This window comes from Periplaneta americana, chromosome 1, assembly GCF_040183065.1.
Source record: "Periplaneta americana isolate PAMFEO1 chromosome 1, P.americana_PAMFEO1_priV1, whole genome shotgun sequence".
Classification (NCBI taxonomy): Eukaryota; Metazoa; Arthropoda; class Insecta; order Blattodea; family Blattidae; genus Periplaneta; species Periplaneta americana.
The window spans coordinates 64,019,649-64,044,430 of NC_091117.1; the positions used below are offsets into that span (position 1 = coordinate 64,019,649).

The 24,782-nt window shown below is 34.8% G+C and overlaps 1 protein-coding gene across 4 annotated transcripts in view; it reads left to right on the plus strand.

The window, feature by feature from the left end:
* Positions 1–24,782, plus strand: part of Exn (Ephexin) — a 467,843-nt gene that overhangs the window by 152,445 nt on the left and 290,616 nt on the right. For all 4 annotated transcript variants that reach the window (XM_069821311.1, XM_069821340.1, XM_069821349.1 and 1 more), the window contains exon 3: positions 3,399–3,432. The gene's annotated coding sequence lies outside the window, so the exon portion shown is untranslated. The remainder of the gene's footprint in view (positions 1–3,398; positions 3,433–24,782) is intronic.

Below are 24,782 nucleotides of genomic sequence, written 5' to 3' on the forward strand. Positions count from 1 at the left end.
AAATACAGTATCATAGATGTTTGACAATTACATGTTAGAGTATATTTTTGTGTAGTTCTTACAATATTTTCAACTAATAATTAATTAGTTCGGAGAAATTCCAGAAACGATTAGGGAAAACACGAGAATTTACTTGAAGCAAGTAAAGAGATAGGTTTGGAAGTAAATCCTGAAAAGACAAAGTATACGATTAGGCCTATGTCTCGTGACTAGAATATTGCACGAAATGGAAATATAAAAATTGTAAATTTATCTTTTGAAGAGGTGGAAAAATTCAAATACTTGGGAGCAACAGTAACAAATATAAATGATACTCGGGAGGAAATAAAACACAGAAAAAATGATTACGGGAAATGCCTGTTATTATTCGGTTGAGAAGCTTTTATCATCCAGTCTGTTGTCAAAAAATCTGAAAGTTAGAGTTTATAAAACAGTTATATTACCGGTTGTTCTTTATGGTTGTGAAACTTTGACTCTCACTTTGAGAGAGGAACATAGATAAAGGCTATTTGAGAATAAGGTGCTTAGGAAAATATTTGGGGCTAAGAGGGATGAAGTTACAGGAGAATGGAGGAAGTTACACATCACAGAACTGCACGCATTGTATTCTTCACCTGACGTAATTAGGAACATTAAATCCAGACATTTGAGATGGGCAGGGCATGTAGCACGTATGGGCGAATCCGGAAATGCATATAGAGTGTTAGTTGGAAGGCCGGAGGGAAAAAGACCTTTGGGGAGGCCGAGACGTAGATGGGAAGATAATATTAAAATGGATTTGAGGGAGGTGGGATATGATGATAGAGACTGGATTAATCTTGCTCAGCATAGGGTCCAATGGCGGGCTTATGTGAGGGCGGCAATGAACCTCCGAGTTCCTTAAAAGCCAGTAAGTAAGTAAGTAAGTAAGTAAGTAAGTAACTAAGTAATAATTAATTACATTTAGGAATGTTAGTTTGTATTATGAAGTCGGGGGGAGTGACACAGTAGAGACTGTCCCATTGTGTATGCTGTAGGGTAGCAACTAGCCGTGAAGAAAACATTTATCTTCTGTCGTCAGTAGCTTTTAATGTGCCAGTTAATATAAACAGCAATGAAATTCAATATAAACGCTTAGTACGGACTTTCGAAATATAGAGTATCGGTAAACACTTTCAGAAATAAAATTTGTCACTATGTAGAAAGTCAATTATCTAAAGTTTGTAAGATGAACAGTAGCATCTTCCTCTTCACTGATGGTAGGGAATGTGAGTAGAGGGGAAAGCCTATCAACCAAACTGAAATGGGGTTTAGATGCTAAAAGCTATGAATTAAAATTGCGTGAACTAAGACTGTGATGTATGTTTTTGGACAAAGGCATAACTTTTCAAAAAAAAAAAAAAAAAAACTTTATATCTGACCCTCTCTAATTGATTATCTTCTCTCTTCTCTTCCCTTCTCGTAAATATTGTTGTTATTTATCCATCAATATGAAGTAATACCAAGCTTGTATTAACTTTCTATCCTTCAGCATATATTCTGCAGGCGGCTGTTTCGTGAATCCGATGCTGACAGGTGGGTCATTCTGCTTCAGCCTCTGATAGAGCCAGGTTCCATCCGCAGACGAGTTGCCTGATAAACTCCAGGAGCCTGGAGCCCCAAACTCTCCCTATATCAGCATCGGAAACCAAAACTACCAAGACTTCACCTCAATCTATTTTTACTATTGCGTACGATACGTGAAATGAGGGGAAGATGAAGAGTGTTGGTGCAATGATAGAGGAAAACGGAAGTACCCCGATAAAAGAAACCTGAGCAACGTTTGCTATATACACCTCACAAATTCTATCACGACCTAGCTGAGGATCGAATCCGGACCGCCTGGATGGAAGGTCAGCGAGCTTGCACTTTAGCCACAACCTCTTCCCTGTGGATTGTATGTTTTCATATTAATTGTATTTGTCGTATGAGCAATTAAATTTGCTGCAGGCATTATCAATAAAATACAGTGACACTGTTTTGTTTAGCCTAGATATGGGAATCTTTATTCTTTTACAATTTAAGTTCACTTTGTTTTATTAGAATTAAACTCTTCCAAGCAGTGGCGATTCCTCCATGAAGGATATGAGGATGATCCTGCAGTTTAATTTCGTTCCTCTGAGGATAGAAAACATTTTAATATAGATTTTGATTTTCAATGGGTCCCGACGTAATAATTTCCTTTAAGCTTCCACTTTCTGTCGTGAGTTGTCGCCACTGCACAGCTCAGAAATAATTTCCGTGGAATCATCCAAATATCTTACAGCAAACGGTTTTTTCTAGCAGTGAAGTTAGTGGACAGGGGAGAGCGCGGAGGGTGGGTATGGTTTGAGTTTAACCTCGTTTGAGGATGTGACCGCGTATCCTAATACTACGACCCTTCTTTCTGGGTGATGGAGACTCTCTCACAGACTACAATAAGAATTTTCAAGTACACTTATAGTCTTCTTAAATGCTGTTCATTGGAAATTTTAAAAGAATGGAATAAACGAAATAATAAATAATTTAAAGTGATATAATATAAAAAATAAAATGAATTAAAAACAAAATTACATTAAGATAAATAAAATAAGCTACAATAAATACAAGAATTAACAGGACTTTCAGATGACAGGACAGCCGAAAGAATATCTGAAGTTGTATTTGATCATTCAGAAGAATTGAACTGTAGCAAGAAATTAATTGCGCAAACGTAAAACGGAGCATGGGTAAATATCGGACAGTACAATTGTTTAGGAGCCATCTTCGCAACTAAAAAGGGGAGGAGAATCGAACTTCACTACAAATAAATTGTCAGTTCCAGAATGGTGACTCAAAGACTAACATAGGTTTACTTGTATTGATCTTGCATGATCTATTATTAGATCTATTATTATTAATATTAATACTATTATTACTAATATATTATTATTAATATTAGTTTCTGTCTTGGTCATCAGTCGTCAATCTCATATCCTACATACAAAAAATATCACAAGTCGCCACTGCTTCCAAGCAGGTCATTTATTTAATGCGGACTCCCCCTGTGTATGGAAATGGACTCCTTCACATTGTTGCGATTATCAGATATGACGCAAGCAATTCCATGACAACCGAAATCGAATGACATCAGTGTAATTTCCAGTTCATAAAATCCTTTCATGTTTTATATTAATGCTTGTCGCATATATGCGTTACACGTCGAAATGTAAAGAACAATCTTGAAACTATATTTTTATATGGAGGAGTGGCGACAACTTGATAGAAATCTAGAAAGCTGCAGACCCAAAAATTCGTAAATTACTGGTGTACTATAAAATTTTCATAATTATGCATATACCTAGTTACATAATCTCAGACCAAGTAACTCTAACTCATTCTTGTTTTTCTCTTGTTTATAGATTCTTCAGCATCATTTGGACTTCCTTCCAAGAGGTAAGACGGAAGAAACAATTTCTCAGAAATTCTTTTGTTAAGTTAAAAGCTTGGCCTTGTAAGCGTACCTAACCGTCTGATGATCGAGTCACGTGCCCTAATATAAGGCGCTTCTCAAGTAGGACGCCGTGTGCAGGAACTTTCGATTTCCAGCCACTTTCCTGTCTCATGTTGCTGCATTTAGAATAATAATCAGCCTGTCTGTGTCGGCTTTATTTTATCTGAGAAGGCGATCATGTTCGATATCGTTTTTATTAATTCAATGATTTTTTGTTCTGATCACGAGATAAAAAGTGAAAGCACTCTGCTAATGTGAAAATCAGTTTCGAGATTTTCACGGAAATGCGTGTTTCCAATATCCCTGAAGCGGAGAATTTTTTGGGCATGTCGTCTCTCTAATTGAATGGCTGTCTAGAATAACGTTGTAAGTCAGTTTTTACAATTTGTCAGGAAATTAAAAATATGTTTATTTCATACTAACATTATTAAATATTACAAAATATGAGTGTTAGGTTTGTATTAATACTTCAGTAAGTATTCACACCATTTATATAATTATATGTATTGTCTTCATCTTCCAAATAACACAACTTTTTGAACATTTACAGTAGAAAAACGTTGTATGTCAATCCAGAAGAACAACGTTGTAAGGCAAAGAAACCGAAATACTGTCCATATTTCCTGGTAGACTCTTTATGATTATTACATTTGAGTACATTAAATAATAATAATAATAATAATAATAATAATAATAATAATAATAATAATAGACAAATTTATATCATAACAGTTTGAAACAAATTACACAACTTAGATCATACCTAGCATCTCGTTTTGTTTACCTTTCACTACCTCGAACCCGGAACATGTACCTTCTCTCTATTCCTCTGCACAGAACATCCTTCTACTCATCATCTTTCAGCATATCTATTCCACGCCTCTGGAACTCTCTCCCTGACCATGTCAGAGACTGTCGGACAATATCAAAATTCAAATTTAAATTAAAAAATCACATTTTAGTTCATGGAATTGCTTGTTGAACACCTGTCAGGTTGCGTAACTTCGTCTTAACCCATGAAATATAGTAAATATTGTAACTATGCTGTTGTAAAATTGACAATTAATATGTAATGTATTTATTATTATTGTTATTATTATTATTATTAGGCCTATTATTATTATTATTATTATTATTATTATTATTATTATTATTATTATTACCAATTATCACTATCATCATTGCTATCTGTTTTTTTTCTTTTTTCTTGTATTAGCTCGATGAGAGCTCTATAGTGTTCTTTTGACTCTGTTGACCCTCTATAGGGCTTAAATTTAATATATATTATTTTCATCAGTGTTTGTATTTCTTTTTTGTATTTGTATGTGCTATCTGGTAGGATGGAAGAGAAGGCCTTATGGCCTTAATCCTGTCATATTAAATAAATAAATAAATAAAATTAAATCATATGTTTAGGCATACAATATCAATATTACATAGACAAGAATCCATTTTTTTCTTTATTCTCTTATTAGGCCATGGCAGAATTCAGAGTAACCATGACCTTATCACCTTTAACTATTCTCCTTTAGCACTCTATAGGCCTACATGGACTTACAACATTATTCTACTCACCAGTTCAGGTCGTTTCACAGCTGGTTTCATGTCACCTTTCTTCGAAGTATATTCTTTCCCCTGATCCTTTAGTGTCTTAGGTACATTGTCCTTCCATTGCATGATATTAATCTTACGTTTTCTCTTTCTATTTATGTTTTTTATGAGACCATGTGACACACTACAAGTATGATTGTCCGCCATTTTATTTGCGTTAGAACGTTATTCAGTTCAGCAACAAAATCAAAATACTACAGCTCTCGAAGTAGTGTCAATATCAGCAAGAAAATGACATCACATATGCAAGATGTGCGATACAACTTTTTCAGCCGAAAACTCAGTTTGGCCAAAAACGGACTTACAACGTTATTCTAGGCAGCCATTCAATTGTTCTTCTGTGTACACCGATTTCTTTTGAACGTTGGACGAATTTTTTTGGTATTTGCTGTCTGTGAGTCAGTATGGCCGAGAATGATCGCATAAAATATAATTATCTTTAGGCTACTTAAAAGCTAACGAGTATTTATTTAAAACAATAACACAATATGGCAATTATTTTCTTTTTTATAACTTTATTTATAATCTTTATAACTACAAAGTCATATGGCGACTCTCTGTTAGGTATGGTACATTGTCGACACATTTGGTTTACATTTTGCTGCCATGTACCCGTCAGTCCGCAGACATACACTTCCGACGTGTTGCCCTTTACGGGCATGTACCAGGCATTGTAGTTCATGAAACCCTTTTCATATCGCCAACCAGTGGCCATATGTGGATAGTCTGCAGACATGTCCACAATGTACAACTATTATATTTATATTTATATTTATTTATTTAATCTGACAGGATTAAGGCCATAAGCCCTTCTCTTCCATCCTACCAGGTAGCACATATAAATACAAAAAAGAAATACAAACATAGATGAGAATAATACATATTAAATTAAAGCCCTATAGAGGGTCAACAGAGTCAAAAGAACACTATAGAGCTCTCATCGAGCTAATACAAGAAAAAAGAAAGAAAACAGAGATAGCAATGATGATAGTGATAATTGATAATAATAATAATAATAATAATAATAATAATAATAATAATAAATACATTACATATTAATTGTCAATTTTACAACAGCACAGTTACAATATTTACTATATTTCATGGGTTAAGACGAAGTTGCGCAACCTGACAGGTGTTCAACAAGCAATTCCATGAACTAAAATGTGATTTTTTAATTTAAATTTGAATTTTGATATTGTCCGACAGTCTCTGACATGGTCAGGGAGAGAGTTCCAGAGGCGTGGAATAGATATGCTGAAAGATGATGAGTAGAAGGATGTTCTGTGCAGAGGAATAGAGAGAAGGTACATGTTCCGGGTTCGAGGTAGTGAAAGGTAAACAAAACGAGATGCTAGGTAAGAGGGTGTGGAGGTGTGGATGATTTTAAATAGTAATAAGTCATGTCTTGGAAATCAGTAGTTGTGACATTGTTTGTTTTGCCGATGGTAACCAGTCCGGCATTTGCCTTTTGAAATACGAATAAATAGGATTTTATTTGCTAGTTATTTATGATCGAGGAAGCAACTAAAAATCACAATGTAACACCGAAATTTGAAACCGAAACCTCTCGAATGCGATTATAGTGTTTTAACGTCTTTGTCTTTGGTCATCTTAGCATTCGCATTGCGTGGAAGCGTTACAACTTCAGCAGCGTCCATTTTTAAGTATTAAAAAAAAAAATGAGAAATTTTGTGACAAACCAACAGGTGAAAAGTGGTATGATGTTTTTTCAATGTTAAAAGAAATTCCATTCCATTTCAAAATCTTCTCAAAATAGTGTCAATCATGTGTCTTCCAGGCAGTAATTCATCAGTTGAAAGATTTTTCTCCACAATGAACTCAGTCTGGACTGATGAAAAGTCAAGAATGAAAGTTGAAGGAGGGGTCAGAGATTTTCATGAACACTTACGCATATACTCACCCTATACATGACATAAACATGACATAACTCTTCCCAGAAACACCTCAAGTGCAGCGTGGCCCGCCGAAATGGTGCACAAATTGAAAATGGGTCATAGTTCTGCCATCTATCCGCAATATGCAGAACCCTAAGTGAAGTGGGTAGGCATTAGATATTACACACAGTTAAAGCTTTGTTACAAGTGAAAACAAACCTTCATTGCTCGTGTAAGAACTCAGTGTGAAGCTGTATGGGAATGAACAGATCCTTAAAAATATATATTCTTCAGACAAGTACTTGTAAAATGTGTGTGTTAGAGTTCAGTGTGTACAATATTATGTGAAAGACGTCCATGCATGCGTCAATACTGAAATTGAATTCTTAGTGTCTATAATTATGTATAGGAGTGTGTTTATGCATTTCATTCAGAAAGTTAAGATACTCTACAAATTTAGCGTGCAATGTTCTATCATTTTATCTACTGTTGCATGTATTTTTAAGTAGGTTATTTTACGACGCTTTATCAACATTTTAGGTTATTTAGCGTCTGAATGAAATGAAGGTGATAATACCGGTGAAATGAGTCCTGGGTCCAGCACTGAAAGTTACCCAGCATTTGCTCATACTGGGTTGAGGGAAAACCCCGGAAAAACCTCAACCAGGTAACTTTCCCCGACCGGGAATCGAATCCGGACCACCTGGTTTCGCGGCCAGACGCGATAACCGTTACTCCACAGGTGTGGACTGTTACATGTATTTTCTGCAACATTTCATCGGAAAGTGACTAGGTTTGGGGTTTTTCTTGAAATTGCCGATGTCCCCTGCTGGAGCATAAAAAATCTGGTCAGCTTACACAACAGCCTACATAGTACGCTATTATGATACACTGGTTTTGTTTTAATTGTATACATTATTACAAATAAAAAATAAATTTAACTCAATCTTCCGTATTTGCCTAAGTAATAACGTATTTTTTTCAAATTTGCATACAGTATGCTTTAATAGAAAAATTAAGCAAAAGGTTAATTTTTGTATCATTATAGCCCTACTTAACCCCTCTTACAATAAAGACAAAAGTTGTGCCTTATTTCCTAATAGTTGAGTACTGGAGTATGTGTTTCAAGAAAATAAAATTCGTGGAAACTGCATCTCTTGAGGAAATACAGATGAGAAGACAGTGAGAACGAGTTATTTCTATCGTTCCCTAAAAGGCGAAAGAACATTGCCATTTGCGGCGACTGGAATGAAGACAGACGGTTTTGGAACCCATAAAAATCATGAGTTGATGCTTACTACCTGCAAAAGATTCCTAAAGGCTTTTATTTCCTAGTAATTCTACTGCTAGATTAGAATCGTGGCGGCACCCGAGTTACATAATGCAGGGAGACGTAATTTGCGGACGGCATCACTGAACTCGAAGCAGATTTGAATTAGCCAGTTTCTTACAACTGCGACGGAGGGCGGGATCGGTTGACTCATCCCAGAGCGACGCCACATCCCTGGCGACAGGGCAGGTGAGATGAAGGGTGACTCACCAGGCACGCTGCGCGTTTCTCGGACAACTATTTTTTGTTACATTTTCATTACGCGTTGGAATCTCGGGTCGAGAACCGTTTGGAGGAAGTGACCCAAATGAATGCATAATACGAGCTTCGTAATGAGGTGGGATTAGGCCTATATCTTTATATCATGTATTACTTGCAAGTCGATGGATTGACTTACTGACTCATGCGTTGATTTCATTGATTGACTTACAGATTAATTACATAGCTATCTTCGAATGACTAACGTCATCAATACCACTACCATACGGTTCTCAAGATCGATCAATTTCAGTTAAATTTAAATATAAATAATTCATGTCACCATAGCCACAATTCTTACTACCACCACTACTATCTGGTTAATAAGATTCAATCATTTCAGTTATCTTTAACTAATAACACAATATTACTAGAACAACAAAATAATAAAACAATAGTTATAATAATAATAATAATAATAATAATAATAATAATAATAATAATAAAGTATTATTATTTTATAATAACAATATTATTATTATTATTATTATTATTATTATTATTATTATTATTATTATTATTATTATATCATAGTCTAGTTTTCAAGACTGAATAATTTAAGTGTCGTTTAAATTAACATCCAACTGCTACAATTATCGTAATAATAATAATAATAATAATAATAATAATGGTTTATTTTAACTGCAGAGTTAAGGCCATTCGACCTTCTCCTCCACTCAACCATTATGATACAAAATTACTACATTGCTATAAATAAAACAATACAATACAATACATAATTAATATAATACAATAACAATTCTTTTTATCTTCCCCAACACACCAAAAACGTAATTATATAATAATAATAATAATAATAATAATAATAATAACAATAATCATACCTAAATATAATTAAATCATTAAACTCGATCATGATTATAATTATAACTTAAATTTGATGCGTCCGTAAGAAATCGTCTAGCATTTTCTTGAAAGTAGTTATTGTCTGGCAGCCCCTAATCTTCTGAGGTAAAGAATTCCATTCACGGGGGACTGAGTCGGTAAAAGAGGATGAATAGTGGGTTGTTCTATGGGGAGAAATTGCTAAGATTTGGCCCTCTAGTGACCTGGTGTTTAGATTGTGTTTGGAGGATAAGTAGTTACAGGAGGGAACGAAGATAATTTGGAATAGAAGTGTGGAGAACTCGAAACAAAAGGGACAGCGAATGAAGAGTTCTACCGTTATTAAATCGCAAGCAGAATAAATATTTGAATGAAAGTGCAATATGGTCAAATTTGCGAACATCGCTGATGAATCTGACACACACATTGTGCACACGCTGCAGCTTCTTCGAAAGTTCAGTTGTCAAATCTGTAAGTATTACGTCGCAAGTTTCCCAATAGTTGCATCAATTTTGTCTGGTCGGGAGTGTATATAGAGTTGTAAGTCATCTGCGTAAATGTGATACTTGCAATAGTGCAAGTTTGTAGTCATGTTATTAATATAAATGGAGAAAAGCAGTGATCCAAGCACGGTACCTTGAGGCACTCCTACTTTCGTGTATCGCCAAGGAGAAAACTGATTTTGTACTGAGACACATTGTTGACGATCACGAAGATAAGAGTCAAATAATAATAATAATAATAATAATAATAATAATAATAATAATAATAATAACAATAATAATAATATTTGTTATTTATATCCAGATTTCTAATGTTTAGTTATTTACACATCTTTCTGTGCCTAAAGTCACAGTCTACTATATACAGTCGCGAAGCTTGAGGTGATTTTTTGCAAATCTCTTGATAAAGCGCTCCAAGCGGTTAGCAACTAGAAACACTAGACTGTCCACGGTCGACTTTGGACTGTGTCGTATTTCCATCGAGTGCTAGCTCGTTGCGTATTTCACATTGATGCTTGTGAAATGTTCGTTATTGGTTGTAATGAAAATGTTAATGGCTAAAATACAATAATTGGAATAATAATATTTTACTAGAGACGTAGAAAAGTTAAGTTTGTTTTAATGAAATTTATTGATCACGTTTTATTTTCAATTCTGGTGGGATTATTATTGCTTAGGCCTACTTTTTTTTTCAAAGGATATGTTTTTAATTATAGCTGTTAATTTTGTTGTTATTTATATTTGTTATTTTACTAGAGACGTAGAAAAAGTCTGTTACAATAAAATTTATTGATCACGTTTTATTTCCAATTCTGGTGTGATTATTATTGCTTAACCTCATCCCACTTTGTTAACTACGTAAGCCTACACTACAAGTACCGGTACACGTAAGTTACTCCATTAATTCATATTTCCATTATTATTGTTGTAAAGGGAAATGAAAATTAATATTTATTGGTTTCATAGTTAATTATCGCTATAATCTTGAATGAGTGAAGCGATTATAGTAAATTTCAGTTCGTTTTGCACAAACAAAAATAATATTAACCTATTTCTTGCAGGTATCTTCGAGTTTATGATGGAATTTAATATACTTCATTAAAATAATAAATTAACTTTATGCATTTAATATTTCAATAATGGAAGGAAGATGTTAATTTTTCCAACAGAACACGACAACGAAAGTGTAACATATTTTGTCGTCTGCTAGGAGAGAGATCTGCGATGATGAGGCGATAGTAGCGATCCTAGTGGTGGGCAACTACCCATGTTTGCATTTTTACTACATATTGAGCTTCGCGACTGTATATAGTATACTGTGCTAAAGTCATAAAGCCAGTTACCATATTCACTTCCGTTGTCCATGTATACTGCAAAGGGGAGACTCCACTGAAAATCATGAAAATTTTCTAAAATATTTTTATCGACTTTTTCAATTCTTTAGAATGTATATTTTCATACGCCAAATGGATTTAGTTCAATTCTGATTACAAATATGTTAAACATTTTTTTTAATTAAGGAAGAACTGTCACAATTATTTTTTTATTAAAGAATTCTTTTTTACAATTTCTGATTACAAATCTAGTAACTTTTTGTTCTAAAGTTGGCTCCCTGAAGTTACTAGATGAATGTAGCGGAGGATAATTTTAATGGGTACTCTTCTCCAACCAGGAGATTAACCGTGAAAGGATTGTGCTTACTATTGCGTCATCTATTGGAGCGAAGTAGATAGATAATATTAGCGTTATAACGCCAATTTAAAAACCATGCGCTCTCCTGCATATGTTATTTCCTGTATGGAGGAATTAAAAGACCAGGAGATAAACAGTGATCTAATTTTGTAAGTAGGGTAGTATAAGCATGTGTGTATCAGTGTTATCGTTTTGTGCTTTGAGAGTTAGCCAATGGAGTTGCATGTACCCACGTGTGTGAGCTTATGACTTCTTCTGACATCAACATTCATTCATAGCATTACCCCGCTGCGTCTCATTCCTCTGAGCCTTTCTCGTGGTTGGAGTACAGTATGTGCTACATAAATATTAATTTTACTTTCAAATACATTTTTCGTAAGTTTATTTTTCTTGATTCAACACCAACATTTTTGTGCGAAATATTAATAAATCTGGATGAAATTTTCACTGCAAGTATTTCTGAGGTAGCTGCATGTTTCTGTTCATTTATTTTCTAAGAAATACTGCTAGTTTACTGTATTAATATTTTTTTCATGAATTGTAGAAAAAATCATTTTCAAAAGTTCAAACAATTTTTTTAAAGCGAGTAAATGAGATATTTCATGAAATGAATGTATAGAAATGTTTCTCTATGTTTTGTGAATGTAACAAAAAAAAGCTTAAAAATTGAAGTCTTTTACTAAAAATTTGGACTTCAAAATATTTCTAAAAAATATAGAAAATAAAAAATTAAAAGCCAAAACCATTTGGGAGTTCAAAATTTGGATTTTGTTAGTCCTTTGCATAGTAAGCATGCTCTCAAAATTTGGTTAAAAAATTGGTTAGGAAAAATGTTGCCATTTTAGTGGAATATCCCCTTAACCCACGTTGCTGAATTTTTATGCATCACGCTTGTGATAAATGAAACCTACACCCAACTATCCTTGAATTTTTTCACGTATGCATTACGTTATGGGTAGCATATTAAAAATCGACAAGAAATATACTTGGATAAAAGGTCAAATTATTTTCTTCATAATTAGCATGAAAGTGTTAAAACATGGAGTATATTTTTTCTGTTTTATCTCTAAGGAGAGCGTATACTAAAGGGATGTAATGACAGTTCTTCTGTACAGTCGCCATTCAAAAATTACCGCACTAAATCTTCCAAGTAACTGAAAAGAAACGCATGAAAATTTGATGTCGCTCAAAAGGCGTTCCCAACTCTTCTCACCCACATTGAATTTCGACGCTGCATAACCTCTAGATACAGCCGAATGCGTCGTTAAATACGAGAAAAACACAACTTCCACTACAAGACGCAACAAAGAGTCGAAGAAGCTTCCTGCAACCGCAAAGAGCAAAACAAGTAAACAGGAAGAAAGCCGCTTTCTTAGTTTACACATCTTTATTGCTTTACGCATATCATTGATACGAGTCCTGATTTGGATGTAGGACGGATGCTAATTCGTTTGTCATCTAGGGACGATCCTCCAGTGACTCAGGTTGACGGATATCCGCCTGGAAAGCGGAAGGTCGGGCTGGGAGACAGATTTCACTCATTAGCAAGAATAAAAAGAAATCCGACTAGACAAACATATTGCCTGTTACTGATAAGCAAACAACGAGAATGGGCGAGGGTAAACGACCTGGATTCTTTGTTTTTCTCGGTTATTCAAACACAATATCGATAGCAGTCAATGGACCCGCGTGTCCAAATAGTGGAGCCAGCCGTCTTAACCGTGTTTGGCTCCTCATAACAGATTTTATAAATGGCTTGAGTGAGGCACATCCGTAATACTTAAGCAGACCGCAATTCGTCATGTCAGTCCGTCCCTACCCATCAAACAACTCTGCACCTACTAAACGAGTTTTGGTGGAAATTTATCGGTTAAAAAGTTATTTCCAACTGCAACGTCATTAAAATAAATAGCTATTTTTAAAAGGACATCAATAACTTTATTTTTGACACAAATGTGTTTCCTCTGAAGTTTACTTACTTACTGGCTTTTAAGGAACCCATAGATTCATTGCCGCCCTCACATAAGCCCGCCATTGGTCCCCATCCTGAGCAAGATTAATCCAGTCTCTATCGTCATATCCTACCTCCCTCAAATCCATTTTAATATTTTATATATTACTTAATGTACCGAAGTACATATATTTCCATGCAGATATTCTGCATCATCATACGATGAAAGAGTAATGGAACGGAGAAAAATTCCCCCCGGCGCCGGGATTTGAACCCGGGTTTTCAGCTCTACGTGCTGATGCTTTATCCACTAAGCCACACCGGATACCCACCCCGGCGCCGGACAGAATCGTCTCAGATTAAGTTCCAACTCTTGGGTTCCCTCTAGTGGCCGCCCTCTGCACTACGTCACAGATGTCTATGAACGTAGGACTGAAGTCCACACATGTGCTGAGGTGCACTCGTTATGAGTGACTAGTTGGCCGGGATCCGACGGAATAAGCGCCGTCTTAAATCACGAAGTGATTTACGCATATCATACATATATTATTTAATGTACCGAAGTACATATGATATTTACATGCAGATATTCTGATTCATCATACGATGAAAGAGTAATGGAACGGAGAAAAATTCCCCCCGGCGCCGGGATTTGAACCCGGGTTTTCAGCTCTACGTGCTGATGCTTTATCCACTAAGCCACACCGGATACCCACCCCGGCGCCGGACAGAATCGTCTGACCTAGCTTAATAATAACAATAATAATAATAATCATGATAATATATTTATTGATATTTATGTGCTGGACAACAGCCATTGGCCAATAAAAGTCCAGCATAGTGATACAATTAATACAATAAAATGAACAACTATGATACAAATTAACTAAATAATTGAGATAATAACAAAAAAATGAAGAACAAAGATTACAATGATTAATTTACAAGAATTAATACTAAAAAAATTTATGGAAAGGAGTTAATTCTTACGGAAAGTATTACCAATTTGTACAGAAAGATTATGCAAATAATATTAAGCAAAGACATTGCCATGTTCTAATACGTACTTCTATACATCGAATTCGCCTACATGTAAGCTAGCATTTTAATACATCTTGAGACCGGAGAGAAAGATTTAGAATTTCTAATATAGAAGAGCTTGTATCCTTCATAGCAATACGAAAGCTGACACTGTTTAAGAAAGATTGACAATTAATATCACCTTTAAGGACCTTACATAAGAATAAGTAATCGAGATCATGACGTCTGGCATACAAGCTTCGACATTTAAAGTACTCGCATTTTTGCTCATAATTATACCCAGAGTTATAATAATAATAATAATAATAATAATAATAATAATAATAATAATAATAATAATTATTATTATTATTATTTATTTATTTATTTAATGTGCTGTACAACAGCCAGTGGCCAATTACAGTTCAGCACAAATATAACAAAAAAACATAAAACAAAAATAATTATTACACATAAATATAATTACAATTACAATAATGACGATGAATGGATAACTAAGAATACTATGAGACAATGTTAATTGAGTATAATGCCTAAAAGAATACATAAATGATAAATCGTTGCCAAGAGCAAACAAAGTCTATACATTGAAGGGATCGAATTCGCAGCCATGCATGTTGGCATTTTTAATGCATCTGGAGACTGGTGAAAGAAATTTCGAATTTCTAATATAGAAAAGTTTGTGGGCTCTCATATCTTTTGTTGGAATACGTAAGGTAATATTGTTTAAGAAAGAGTCACAGGATATATCACCTTTGAGGACTTTACAAAAGAACAGATAATCTAGCTCATGGCGTCTAGCATATAGATTTTGACAATTAAAATATTCACATTTTCTCTCATAACTATACCCGGAATTAATGGGCAGAAACCTGAATGAACATAAGGATATAAATTTTCTTTGTATATTTCCTAATTTAGCCGAGTCCGTAGTTGTAATCGACTTCCAAACTACAGATGCATATTCGAGTTTCGATCGCACCAATGTATAGTATAGCATTAAAAGAGAATCGGGCGTGGAAAAAGAATAAGTTATTGACCGTATTATTCCTAGCATTCTGATTGCGTGATTGTAAATGTAATCAACGTGACTATGAAAATACAATTTACTGTCAAAGAATATTCCCAAATCTTTTACGTAATCCGTTCTGTTAATTAGTACATTATTTAGATAATAATTAAATTTCAGTGAAGAAGTTTTTCTAGAAAAGGTTATTACATTAGTTTTGGATACGTTAATTTTCATACCATTGTCTTCCGACCATTTAGCGACTGAATTAATGTCACATTGAAGTGATTGACAGTCAGTACTACTTTTGATTGTACGAAAAATTTTTAAATCGTCTGCAAATAATAAACAGTCAGAACTTATTCTTTTACATATATCATCTATGAATATAATAAATAGGAGAGGTCCTAAAGTAGATCCCTGCGGGACTCCGCAATTTATATTATAAGAATAAGAGTGTATATTAAACAGTCTTACACATGAAACTCTATTACTTAAATAATTTCCGAACCACTTTACGTAGCTTACAGAAAGGCCAATATTTCCTAACTTATGAAGAAGGATATAGTGCGGAACTACATCAAAAGCTTTGCTGAAATCAAAATATATTGAATCAGTAATAATAATAATAATAATAATAATAATAATAATAATAATAATGATGACGGCATTAAAACATGCTTATTTCCGAGTTCATACATATTTAAGCTTCAAAAACTGATCATTCCAGCGCTCCTTCGAATGTTAAACTCTTCTTCTCACTGCGCTGCTTTGAATTCACGGAATTTTCTGAAGACGTAATTTGTCTATTTTTTTTTAAGATATTTCAGTCCATGCCTTTGATAATGGTTTTTTGTTTTTGATATGTTAGTAATATGTAATTCTGTGTGTATTTTTTTCCTTTGTTTTTCGGGCACACATAGTGAACAAAAACAGAATATGGTCTGCCTGCTACAAAGGTTGTAAAATGAGAATATAAAACACAGAAAAAGCCAAGATTTATGAACGCTACCAAGCGGCAGAAAAATTGTCACATTGCATCCCGCGACACACAAGCATTTCTGTTTGGAAGTTTTAAATAAAGCATCTAGACAGGATAAAAAAGAGAGTGAGAGAGATGACGATTGGAATAACACTAAAATAACGTTTTTATGGATATATTTAGTAATTTTCGTGATGAGGGGTTCTTATTTCGCTGCAACCAACATAACTTATTTCGCGTAAATCAGCGAATTTCACGATATTTTTCGGCTTTATTTCGGTTAATTATAACATAACACATGTAAGTTCAGTGACATATTTAATGATATTTTGAATGTTCTTGCGTTTGTCGTTGTTAAGTACTAAAGAATCAGGTCCCTACTATCATACTCGTACTTTCGTGTAAGATGAATTGTTCAGACATTTCCTAATATTAACAAACAACCAATTTTTTTTTAACACAACCATGTTCTGAAGTAGGCCCTACATATTGACTACGTGCTAACCAAAACCGGAAAATAAGACTGCATAAGCTATAAGGACAATTTGTACTTCAAATATTGGAGATCGTGCTGATTCATCAGACCTTGGATTTCATCTGAATCATCACGCTTCGCATTCTTTGTTCTTACGGTTATGACGATTTTAATGCTGACAAGGTGATAGGCTCGTACTACCGTGGTTCGTAAGTAGAGAAAGAAAACATTTCTGTACGAAAGAAAATTTGGTATCAAATTATCTTAGCTATACAGATAGTTCGATTTTTCTGATTGATTTCTTCTAATACAGGGACAATTTTATTTTTACTTCAATTGTTATTGTACCCGAGTTTTGAATGTACTTCACTCCCACCCCTTCTACTAATGAAGTTCAACCGTCCTCCACACAGATCCAAGACCGCATATAGTCATGGTAGCCTTACGGTCACAGTAAACAGTACGTTCCAAAAATATGTTCGCGTTTTCCAGTGACGAAAGGGCTTTCAATATTGAATCATTTTCGCACAGGTACTGTCGTCCATTTGCCTACGTTGTATCCCGGTCTCCCCCACCAGCTTTTATTCGCCAACTAGTGGCTGGGCTGACTTAGCTCTTTTCTGAGAACATTAATTTCTGTTATGAATTGGACGTCTACGTAATATTATACAACTGTTTAAAGTAACTTAAATAAAAGGGCCTCGTTAAGTAATTAACTGTCACGTGATTTCCTCCCTTTCTACGACCCTACGACATAACCACTTGGACGGACAGTAGATAGTACTGTATGTATGAGTAATTTTATCTTTTCGGATCGGGCAGAAGTGAAGATTGAATTTACAGTACGTAAGGTACTCTTTTATAGAGTAGGTACACAATTATTTCAACATGAGTTACTCGCCATGAAACAATACTAACAATACCATCCCATCGCACCTCCTCATACTCATCCTCTTTCACAATAGCCCTACCAAGACTCTGGAATTCGTTACCTGCTAGCATCAGGGACTGTCGAAATAAAATTGAATTCAAACGCAAACTTACTAGGCACTTGGTCAGTAATTGAGACTCGTTCAGACATGGTTTCTTGTAAATAGTTCTCTTAATCTATCACAAAATATTTCAATATCCGGTAATTTCATCACTATAGAATTTTGTTATTGTAGGTTTAATTTGTAATTCAGTAAATACAAAAACATTCTTTGTTCTTAACTTCTATGATAAAATGTCTAGCTTGCATTAATCAGGTATTCTTGTCGTACTTTAATTTTTATTGTAATTGTGAATTTAATATTAATTGTAATTTTATTGTCCATGTTATAGTTGTAATCCCCTGGTAGAGGGGCAGAGGCCTGATGGCCTTATCTCTACCAGGTTAAATTAAATAAATAAATAAATACTAAATAAATACTACTACTAGTACGAAGGACGAAACTGGTAATTGGGATTAGTTACAAATAATCTATAGTGCGATAATATGCACATTAGAACTGAAGCCTGTATCGAAATGAACGGCTACCATTTTAAAAAATGTGTTTAAATATCCATATTATGATTATTTTTCAATTTAACTTCATGCTCTATATTGTACGCTAATGTGCTGTAGACAGTATAATATACACTGCATAATGAATACGTCCACATGGACAGCTCAGTTCGTGAGTAAAAACACTCATTGTTAATACTGTAATGTATTTTGAGTAAACAAAAAGCTAATGAAAATGATCAAACTCAAAAGCGCGATATTTCCTAGTTTACGTAAATGGATGAACTACTTTTCTTCCCTCCTATATCTAGTAAAGTGATTTGTTTGTATATTACGCCAGTATCATCGAATTCCAGTCGTGGAAGGGGGTAGCAAACGGCGTTGATCCAGAGGTTTAGCCAAGTTAATATTAAACATGTTAGTAAAAATAAAATGATGTCCCTGTTCATACAATAGGTCTATGTTCCGTTTGCTATCAATTCCTTGTATTTATTTAAGTACGAACACACATTCACAGTATTTAAAAGATAAATTTTATTTTGAAATTGTCACAGTTTTTATTTGCTCAAAATAAATAGGAAAATTGTTTCTATAAAACCTTTGCTTACGTTGTTTTACAAGGCTGGGAAATCCTGGATTAATGTGCAATGAAACATGTTCCCACGTGTGGCAACTCTGCTACGGTAGGTACGTGGATTGAAGACACAAATCTCTAGCAGACAGGATTTGCTAGTTTTGATATTTAGAATATTTAACGGCTAATGCACACTCAATTAAATATGTTATAAAAGCAACACCAATATACTTTAAAAAATATACAATCATATCTTTTTCCGCCATTATACAGGCTGAATCACAAGTAATGTCATTAATTTCAAGGAGTTATTCTTTGAGATATTTCAAACAAAAAAGTTAAATACAATTTTGTTCGTTTTCGCTTCCTTTTTGAGGAAAAAAAATCGTTTTGTGTGAAATATTTCATAGCGTGTTTTGGGAAAGCCAGTGATTTAATTTCTGATATCCAAAGGAACAGTCTATCGTCAATGTGACACTGGATTGGGAGGGTAATAGAACCATGTTTCGAATCCCTCTGGTCTTCTTCGAAACAAGGCTCCGCCACAGACACACACAGCATTATTTGTGCCGTGGTTTTGCACACATTATTGTTCTCTAGTCACGTTCAAACAGAACGGAAGAAGAAAACAAGGAGTTCATTCCTGGTACTCCAGTCATAATTTGTGTGGTGGCACTTGAAGTCTGCCTCAGCATGTACGTAATTGCACGCTTACGAATATCCACTTGCACTGCAAATTGTTAGCAGGAGTGAAACCACACCAATTGGCACTGTGGCTGTGGTTTGCTACAGGTGGTTGGCTCGGCGTCGAAAGTGGCTCTGTCCGAGAAACCGCACATAAAGGAGGCCTTGTTACGAGGTCCAAGAACCTAGGGCGGCAATAATGTTTGTTTCGGAAATTTAAAGGTTATTAGGCTAGGTCCTGTAGTTGATACGTACACATGGTGCAGCTCAAATATTTGACATTAAAAAAAAAAAAAAAACAACACGCAGAGAACCTGAGAGTAAAATGCTTCCACAGCAAGTACGTATTTTGCATGTTAAATAGTATACTGAAATGAAACACTTGCTCCCTTAATGCGCATACTTTTCGAATATTGGCATCATTCTCGTCATTACCATTACTACAATCGTCATCGTCGTCCTTACTGTTATCATTATATCATTACCATCGTAATTTCATCATTGTCATTTATCATCACATCGTCATCGTATCACCACTATTACCACCGTTATAATTATTGTCATTTTTGTCATCATCGACGTCGCCGTCATCATGAGCATCATCGTTTCCATTATCAACGTCATTGTAGGAGTCGTCATCATCATCAATGTCGTCCTTATGGGAGATAATGTTATTGTAATCGTCGTAATCATCGCTGACCTCGACTTTCACATTGTTAAAGTCATTATAGGAGTCTTCCTCATCAGCATCAGAATTGTGGTTCTGACCTTCATCTGTGGAGTAACGGTTAGCGCGTCTGGCCACGAAACCAGGTGGCCCGGGTTCGATTCCCGGTTGGGGCAAGTTACCTGGTTGAGGTTTTTTCCGAGGTTTTCTCTCAACCCAATATGAGCAAATGCTGGGTAACTATTGGTGCTGGACCCCACACTCATTTCACCGGCATTATCACCTTCATCTCATTCAGACGCTAAATAACTTAAGATGTTGATAAAGCGTCGTAAAATAACCTACTAAAAGAAAAATAAAATCAGCATCAGAACTGTCGTGACCACTATTATTAACGGAAGTCATCATCGCCTTCGTATTCCGTTTTCGTTGTCATCGCCATCATCTTCGTCGCTATCCCCATTCTCTTCGTGTTATCACCTTCGTCATCATCATCGCCGCCGCCGTCATCTTCAATGTCATCATTGTCGTCGTCATCATCATTCGTCGTCATCGTTATCATTCGTCAACGTCATTATTGTCGTCTTCGTCGTCTTATCACCATTGCCCTTGTCATCTCCATAATCTTAGTATCGTCGTTATCATTACCGTCATCGTCATCGCCATCATACACATCGTCATAATCATTTTATGAGTTAGGTGAGTTTCTGTTCAATAAATAAATTGAAGTTCATTTTACATTTTCGAACTCTTCTGCTAGGTTAGTCGATATGTTATTCCCTAATTAATGCCGGAACAACTGTAATTTTTACTCGGTTTATGAATTTTAAGTTAATTTTCTATAATGAAATTATTATTATTATTATTATTATTATTATTATTATTATTATTATTATTATTATTATTAATTTTTAAGATTTGTCTGATGTCTTCGATTTGTATTTCCTCCATCTTATGCATTCCTTCGATGTTGTTAAATAATTCATGTTTGCAGTGTTTTTTATTTATGAGTTATTTATTGTGCACGTTTGGTATACGCAGACTAACAATATCGGAATTTACTAGGCTTACTAATAAAATTTATTAATTGCCTGCTGCTGAACTGCAGTTGATCACCTGGGTCCAGAATATAAGTAAATTATGCAACATTTATACAGTTCGAACAATAAATAATAAATTTATATTATTATAGACTATATAACCTTTCAATTTCCGAAAAAAAAAAGAGAAAAAAAAACAATATGGGAATTATATCAAATAGTAAATATACAACAATAGTTTAAAATAGTAATGATAATGAATTAGAAAAATATATATGGTGGTGATGAATCCCTAAGAATGTAATTTTTATTTCTTTAATGATAGTGTAATGATTTATTTTTATACCGTGGGCAATATAAAATGTTTAATTTATTTTAGTTTATATTCATGCACATGACCTAATTTAATTAAAAAAACCGATTATTTTCGTTTTTCCTACACGATAAGCATCCTTTTTTAAACTTTACAAAGTCCAACAGCCGGATACAGAAGAGAAATTACGGGTACCTAAATTTCATACAAATTTTATTCTAAGTTTTGTACGGAATGATTTCAACTATAGGCCTGATCACGACGCCATTGAGAATTCTGTGATGTCGTTCAAGAGTAAATGTGTCTTTAAACAGATGTGGAGAGTTCTAAATGGTGATGAAGAAAACCTAAGGATGTAATTTTTATTTCTTTAATGATTTATTTTTATACCGTGGGCTATATAAAATGTTTAACTTATTTTAGTTTATATTCATGTACATGGCATAATTTAATTCAAAAGCTGATTATTTCCGTTTTTCTTACACGATTAGCGTCCTTTTTTAAACTTTACAAAGTCCAACAGCCAGATACAGAAGAGAAATTACGGGTACCTAAATTTCATTCTGTCTAAGTTTTGTACGGAATGTATTCAACTATAGGCCTAATCACGACGCCATTGAGAATTCTGTGATGTCGTTCAAAAGTAAAGATGTCTTTAAATAGATGTAGAGAGTTCTAACAGAATACTATTTAGCCTAAGAAGTAATATATCGGAGATATGCCTGACCATTTACCTCCGCTTGATTTCTAAAGCCTTGGTATTTCTGAGGTGCGAAGCCCGCCTCGCACAAATCCGGACTACACAAGAGACAGTGAGTGGTTTCTATAACTGCGATGTGCGCAGACCTCGCACCTCGCAGCCATAGAAACCACTCACTATCTCTCGTGCAGTCCGGATTTGTGCGAGGCGGGCCTCGCACCTCGCACGTCGCATGCGTCCGTTCAGACAATCCAAGGCTTAGACTCCCACGATACTCGTAGATATTGCTCGTCCTCTTCTGCACGGAGAACGACCCGCAGTTATGACATCGTTGTTACAACCTAAGGATTATCAGATAGTGTTACAAATATATACAAATAATCATATTGAGTAACAAGTTGTGATTCATCTTCGGCAGAGAAGTGAAGTACAAGCAAATGGCAGATATTCTCGCAGGCCGTTCCGGTTATTTCATTCTTTTACGTGTGTTATTACTGCTAATAACAACTGGTATCGTCATAGCGTTACGTCTTCAACAACCGGATAGGGTCTACGTATTTCATCTTAGTCACATCTCCAAGATCAACGCCCGCTACGAAATCAGCTAGGAAACCACTTTTTCTCACAAAGACAAAAAAGAGGAATAAGACACTATAGTAACGGTTTTTAAGTTATGAGATAGTATGGAACGCTAATTATCTGCTCATCAGAATGATGAGAAAAACTTTAAACCGCAAATCCATTAGTTTCGTGAACTGGATTCAAACATAAAACAGGTGTGATTCCGTTGTTGGTTTTCAGTGCTTCATTCTTGCCCTGGTTCAAATGTTCTGGCAACTTATTTAGGACGCGCTGTCGAACAAATTTCTCTGCGCGTTTAATAAAAACTCTTTTCACCACGTGAAATTACGTTCTCCAAGACGTAAGTGTGACTTGAATGAGCAATCAATTGCTGACAACACATGGTAAAGTCACCGGTTAAATAACAACCTCGATTCAATTTGTAACTCGAGATGACTTCTTTATGAAAGTAGTTAGTGGTTAACACACAGTTTATACGTACAAATTATGTAAAGTAGGTTTCAGAGATTAGAGAATATGGTCTTTAAACACACTTATCGGGGTTATGTAGTGCATTATTTTATTGGTTTATTTAACGATACTTTCAAATACGTGACTTATTCAGTGTCGATGATATCCGGAAGTAAATTGATATGCATACGAATATATTTTTCTTCGCTTTTGTAATGTGCTCGTATAAAAGACAAAAAGATATTGTAATGTTGAAAAAAGCGTTTTTGAGATTTTCCGAAAATCCAGGTTTTTAGCTTCTCTGATACTGAAAAACAGACTTTGATCATGCGCAGGGGCAGGTATTTGTGGAGATTAATTTTATCATTTGTGTTTTTTAATATTGGTGTCGGCGAAGATTGATAGAGATTGATTTGTACTCTTGGCGGAGATTAATGGAAATTTTGGAAAATGTATTTATTTTGGAATCTGAGTATTAACTCAGTAAGAATATATATATATTTTTTAATTTTAGTTGGTTATTTAACGACGCTGTATCAACTACTAGGTTATTTAGCGTCGATGAGATTGGTGATAGCGAGATGATATTTGGCGAGATGAGGCCGAGGATTCGCCATAGCCTAGATTACATTGCATTCACATTACGGTTGGGGAAAATCTCGAAAAAAATCCAATCAGGTAATTAGTCCAAGCGGGGATCGAACCCGCGCCCGAACACAACTTCAAACCGGCAGGCAAGCGCCTTAACCGACTGAGCCACGCCGGTGGCTAGTAAGAATATTACTTTCCAAATAATTAATATTGAAGGTTCGTTGGATTCTGTAAAGGTGCGGTATGGCCAATAGACAATACCTATTTGTTGGATTGGGACTGTATTTAACACACTTACTTAGGCATACTTACTTACAAATGGCTTTTAAGGAACCCGCAGGTTCATTGCCGCCCTCACATAAGCCCGCCATCGGTCCCTATCCTGTGCAAGATTAATCCAGTCTCTATCATCATATCCCACCTCCCTCAAATCCATTTTAATATTATCCTCCCATCTACGTCTCGGCCTCCTCAAATTTCTTAACACACATTCATTAAAAACGAAAAAGCATGCAGTCCTCAAATTAACACTTCCTTTGAGTTCACTAATGTAATCAGAACACCTGGAATACCATGTAATGTAGCCTACTTGAATATATAACAAATTGA